This window comes from Zea mays, chromosome 3 (genome assembly GCF_902167145.1).
Source record: "Zea mays cultivar B73 chromosome 3, Zm-B73-REFERENCE-NAM-5.0, whole genome shotgun sequence".
Classification (NCBI taxonomy): domain Eukaryota; kingdom Viridiplantae; phylum Streptophyta; class Magnoliopsida; order Poales; family Poaceae; genus Zea; species Zea mays.
This window is the reverse complement of record NC_050098.1, coordinates 136,595,580-136,602,071: the sequence shown is the minus strand read 5'-3', so window position 1 is coordinate 136,602,071 and position 6,492 is coordinate 136,595,580.

Here is a 6,492-nt window from a genome sequence, read left to right as displayed (position 1 = left end):
CTCCCCTCTGTGCTGGGAGACCTTGGGAGAGAGATCCCTGGTTGGTCCTGATTGGGTACAATAGACTTCTGAAAAGGTTTGGGAAATTCGTCAGAATATTTTGGCCGCTCAGAGCCATCAGAAGAGTTATGCTGATGTGAGGAGGCGGGATTTGGAATTTGCAGTGGGTGACCAAGTCCTTCTCAGGGTATCACCCACTAAAGGAGTTGTTCGGTTCGGTGTCTCCGGAAAGTTTAGCCCGAGATATATTGGACCGTTCACTATCTTGGCCCGGGTGGGCAGCTTGGCTTATCGCTTGCAATTGCCGGATTCCATGGCAGGGGTACACCCAGTTTTTCATGTCTCTATGCTAAGGAAGTTCTTGCGGGATCTGGACCATCAGATTGAGATGGAACCAATTGCGATGCAGCAGGATCTGACCTTGGAGTGTCGTCCGGTGCGTATCTTGGAATCCTCGGAGCGTGTTTTGAGGAAGAGATCAATTAAGTATGTCAAGGTCTTATGGACTAATCAGTCTGAGCGCGAGGCTACGTGGGAACTTGAGGAGCTGATGCGGCAGAAATATCTGGAACTTTTTGTTGTGGGTAAGTGTTGTTGATTCATTATTTTTTCCCTTTTGTCATTCCGATAGAAGCGTCAGAATTCGAGGTTGAATTCTTTTTAAGGGAGGTAGAGTGTGATACCCGGTTTGCAAAGAGAAGTGGAGGTTATTCTTTTTGTTCTTTTTCCTCATTCGGGTGATGCTCTTTGGGAATTTGGAATTTGTGAAAAATATTCACCTGTAAGACAGTAGAATTTCTTTGGTTAGTTGTTTGCGACGGGGTCGGGAGCTGTCACATGGGCGAGTTGGGCCTTGAACCTTGATCCGGCCCATTAGTCTCCCCTAACCCTAGCCACCCCCCTTTCCCCTTGGGATTTTTGCAGCCGCCCCCTTCCCCTCCCCTTCCTCTTGGACGTCACCCCTCCCCCCTCTCCTATCTTCTTTCTCCTCAAACCTTTGCAGCCCTCACCACCCAAAACCCTACCCCCCCCCATTTCTCTTCCCCCCCTCCAAGGTGCAGCCCTCCCGCGTGTTCTCCGTCGTGTGGCTGCGATCTCAATTGGAGTTTGGAGGGAGGAAGAAGGAAGGGAAGAACCCAAGGTGAATTCATGTTTAACTTTTGTTGTTTTTGTGCTGCAATCAATTGGATTATGCGTTTATTTTTGCGAATCGGTAGAGGTGCTGTCCAGGAATTTTGTGAGTGGGTGGACAGCAGTAGTTCTAGGGATTTCTGGGAATTTTCGTGGGTTAATTAGTGAGAATCAGTTGGATAGTCATGTAGAGCTTTGTCATACCTTTCCAACGAGTACTTATGCGCTCGATTCGGAGTTATAATTTAGGAGATATCATTGTTTGAATCCGGATATGTTGCTGTCCAAAAAACAGATTTTTCAGGTGGGTGAACAGCAGTAGTATTAGCAGTTTCTGGGAATTTTTCGTGGGTAGTTAGTGATAACCAGTATGATAATCATGTAGGGCTTTATCTTATCTTTCCAATGAGTACTTATGCGCTTGATTTAGAATTATATTTTAAAAGATATCGCTGTTTGAATCCGGGTATGTCGCTGTCCAAAAGAGAAAAACAGATTACAGGGTTTATCTTGAGGACAGTTTTGGGCTAATTAGATGTTGGAATTTTATTATAAATTGTATACAAAACTTGTGGGGAATTTGATGTAGATGCCTCTGGAGTTTTTGGTTGTCACCACTGCTGTCATAATTTTAAAGTTATGAAATTATTAAGCAGCGCCGCTGCAGTTTGGTGGGTGCGGGGAGAATTGTTACCCGTGGCGGGGTTTGAGATTCTGCGTAGGTGCGGCGTCGTTTATGAGGCTTATTATATGAAATTGGTGCACTAAGTTGTGTGTCAAAAACAGATGGTGGACTTCCGGATCGTACTTAGGGATTTGCCCAAACTTCTGGTGAAGGCAAGTAAAATAGTGATGGTTATTCCGTCTGTTGAATGAAGAGACTTATACTTGATTATGTTTGTGCTATTTGTGTTCGTATTCATATTTCTAATTGGGTACCATCGTTGGAAGATATTCATGTTTTATTGATTACATATGTTGAATTTGTGGTTTGATCATGTTACCCATGTGGTTTATTATGTGGAATGGGTGGAAGTATATGTGTAGCACATTTTGTTTGGGAAGAACTCATGTTGTTGACTTGCATAATGCATTCATCATCCATCGCATTGAAGTTTCATCGCGATCTTATGGTCTGACCGTACCGGTACAATGAGCATCATATGTTGCCCGAGAAGGGGTATGATGCAGCTTCATATCCTTAGAGATATGAAGGCAGAAGTCATTACTGCATCTGTAGCCATGTGCATTCATGGGAGAGGTGTGGAATCTGTTATGTGGATGTGGATAGTGTGGATCTTTACATTGTGATTCATCTTGGCATTAAGTAATCAGTTACTTGCTTACTTGCTGCAAATTAATATTCAAGAAGGGAGTTTTGAACTACGTGGTTGTTTAAGCACGGTTGGTTTACATTGTCCAATTGTTGTTTGCTCTATTTACTTGCTGAGATGTGTCATCTCACTCTTGCATTGTCTGATGCAGACACCTGATTTCTGCTTTGGGAAAGAAGGGATGTAGCAGCACGGCCACTACACCTTTAATAAAGGAACCACTGCTTAATAATGTTGTTAATCAGGGAGGATCAAGTCTAGGGAATTATTATGTTCTAGCCTTTCATGGTAGTTGAGCTGATTTTTTGGGGTGGGCTGAGTTACCCATTTTTTTTAATTAGTCATGAATGTGCTTTACTATTTTTGCATTTTGATTATACTACGTGAATTATCTGTCTTTTATATCCTGTATGAACTCTATGTTCCCCCCTTGTTATGCTTCTTTCAAGGGAGGTGCTGCCGGATTTTGCAATATTTTCTCTCTTTATTTCATTTCTTGTGTTGCATAAGTTTAGTGGGAAGGGTATTTGGTAACATCCATTGTGTGGGATCAGTGGGGGTGTTACAGAAATATAGTCTAATCAAATATTGGAGAAGACACGTAGATGATACCAAAATGTAGTCTCAAAGATACCAATTGAAGGCCAATGAAAGGCTTGTGAGACATAAGGATGCTTGTAGATTTGTAGTGGAAGCTTATTGTCTTTCTCCGAGGACTCCATTTTCCTTTCAATGAGACTACTACATATAAAGACTTGAAAACATGCATTAGTCTCAAAGATTTAGATTATAGAGTAACCTCCCCCTGAAAGTGTGCATACAAGTTTTGAATACTTGCAGGAGACGTGCACTTTGATTTGATATCAAGAGGGAAAAATTATCTATAATCCGAGTTTTAGCACATATAAGTTAAATGATACCAATTGAAACACAATTGAAGTATTATACCACTTGTAGTATATGTCATATGAAAATACCAATTGATGTATCATTTTCTTAGGAATGTGAAGTAAGCTATGTGTCGTGCTTAATTAGACATTTTAAGCCATGTAGGTTTGCTCAATAATATGAATTTAAAGTGAGCAATCCTACCATATGATTTACCTGGTATGCATGCAGTTTTAATCAAAAGTAAATACCAATTGTAGCACTAGGTATAAAAGGTAAAAGCTAGATATTTAAAGATAGATACACATATCTAAAAGGAAGTACAATAAATCTAGTTACCTTAGTCATGGGTGGGGAATTTGGGACCAATGTATACACTAACCCACTTGGCAATTTACTTGATCCAATATGAGCATCCCATGATATACATCCCGAACTTGCCAAGTCTCTAAATTCCCCGAAGTCCTTCGGACTCCTCACTTCCCTTTCGGGATCCAAACCTTCTTGGTGCTTTTCATGGTTGAAATAATCTATTTTGGCACCCAGATGCGTTTGGCCCCTTTCCCTTTGTTGGCCTTAATTGCTATCACCTTTCCATTTTTTTTCTTTTTGATCAAATATGGTGTAGCAGCCTTTTTGTTCACCTTGTTGATGTAGGTGATGGGGATTTTGCTTGTTGGATTTTGCTTGAGCTTTTGCTCCCGGTCTTCACCTTGCATTGGAAACACTTGTGGCCTTCTTTGTGACATAGCCTACAAATCACAGTTTTGCCCTCCACAGGCTTGTTCACTCCCGCAGTGGTGTTATCCTGAGGAGGTCGGATTTGTTTGGCTTTGCATTTCTTGTCGTACAATGCCTTCCCAAGGCGAGCCACCTCTTTCTTTAATTGCTCATTCTCCATTGCAATCTCGTCTGAACATATTTTTATAACAACATTCTTAACAAGAACTTGATTGCAGGGGTTAGAATTATAAATTAAATCAAAGCAAGAAGTAGAAGAATCTTTCTTAATAATTTCAGGTATTTCAACCAAAGATACTTCTAGGGTGCTACCAATGATTTCTAGCTTTGTAGTTAGATCATCATTGTATATGCTAAGAATTTCCATTTTCCCTAGCAAATTTTCAATGGCTTCTTGGGAGCTAGCTAACTTAGCCTTAAGTTTTTCAGTCTTTTTAATAAGGCCATCATCGGTAGTAGTGGATGAAGCACTAGATTCTAATTGCTCAATTTTAGTTGATAGCTCACAATTCAAATTTGCAAATGTTTCAATTTTTTCTAGTAAACTTTATAATCATTTTGAGAGCTAATCAACTTATTTTTCGAAGTTTTGAGTTGAGCCTTTTTGTTTAGTGCATACATCCTAGAAAAATTTAACGGCTTCCGCAAGCTCATCTACGGAGGGCTTTCCCTCACCTTCATCATCACTACTGCTATCAACACTAGAGGATAGAATGCTCATTTTACATCTTGCCATAAGGCACTTGTGTGATGACCGTGATGAGCATGATGAGGACCGGTGGGTGCGTGTTCTTGGAGGTTCATCTTTGCTTGAAGAGTCATCCCAAGTTTTGACACTTGTAAGCGCCTTGCCTTTGCTCCTTCCCTTTTTGGGTTCGGCCATATTTGGACAGTTGTTCCTGAAGTGGCCCTTCTCCCCACATGCGAAGCATTCTCTTTTTCTTTGATTTTCCTGTCAATGTTAAAGAGAAGATCCTCGACCTGTAGGGGCACACCCATTAGATTAATCTTACAGATCATCCACATTACCTTTCCGACGTGTCGGATTGTTTCTTCGTCCTTGGAGGATGATGTTGATGGTTGATTATCTTCATCATCATCACTTTTTTCTTCCTCTTCTTCACTTGAGGAACTTGGAGTGGGAGCCTTATTTTTGCCCTTTCTTTCATCACATGCAAAAGCATATGGTATTGAAGAAGTTGGCTCCTCTTGTCGACCCATTTTTCGTGACATCTCAAATCCCGCAATTTTCTCGATCACAATGGTCGGGGTCATTGTACTCAAGTTCTCCATGTTGTGAATAATAGTGATGATGCTCCCATATCTTTGTTGTGGTAGCAAGGAGATAATCTTCCTCACAATGTCCGCATCACCTAACTTATTAATGCCAATAGTATTGAGCTCATTGATAATTAGATTCAATCGAGAATACATGTCTCTAACAAGCTGTTGGGGACTTGTTCTCAAATGCTATTAATTAAGAACAAGACAACATAAAATGTTAAATATTAATGCCCTTCGTCCGCTGAAGCATTATCTCCCCAAGGAGTTAATGAACTTCGGACGAAGACCACGAGCAGAGTATTACGAAGGTTACACCTTCATAATTAAACTTACAAAATAATACAAAGTAATATAAAATGTGGAACATTAAAGATAAATACATCAGAAATAAATGACATCATTCGTATATTTACTATATGAATCTCAAATGTTAAAACATAATGTTTAGGTACATTTATACCTTTGCCTTGACAAATAATAATTCCCGAGTGATGTGTTTGCAATTACAGGAATGCGTGAACAGTAAAGGAATACTGTTCACTATTTATAGGCACAGGATACAGCCTGTGAGGAATTACAATCATGCCCCTCATAAAAGTTTACAACAATGACTCAGACCCTTATGGACTAAAAGGTCATTCTATCTTTAAGTCGGTTCGACCCTTCATCTTTGGATATGCTGTAATACCGAAGCTTCATGAATGGTGCCTTCGGCATCACGTACGAGCAGCTTCAGCCGAAGCTGTTTCTTTCCGCAGGACCTTCGGCGACGAAGCATGGTCCCAACAGTAGCCCCTTCGCGGTGCTAGATCGTTTTTCGTAACGAGCTTGATCCGTGAAAAAAGTCTCTTAGGCTTCAGAAAGCCGAAGGTCCGAAAAACACCTTCCCTGAGCTCGTTGTCGAGAAACGATACAGTTTCCGAGCGCGGAGCGGTCCCACCATGCAGGTTCACTTTTTGGTTTTTGCGGCCCACCGTGCAGTGGGTGCGAGCGACTGTTTTCTCGGTGTAAAAATCCTGACGATTCACCTTCTTACCTGCAGTACTATATAAACAGACAGGTAGGTGTGAAGTTACCACAACATTCATTGCTATTGCACTGTTTTGCTGCCAAA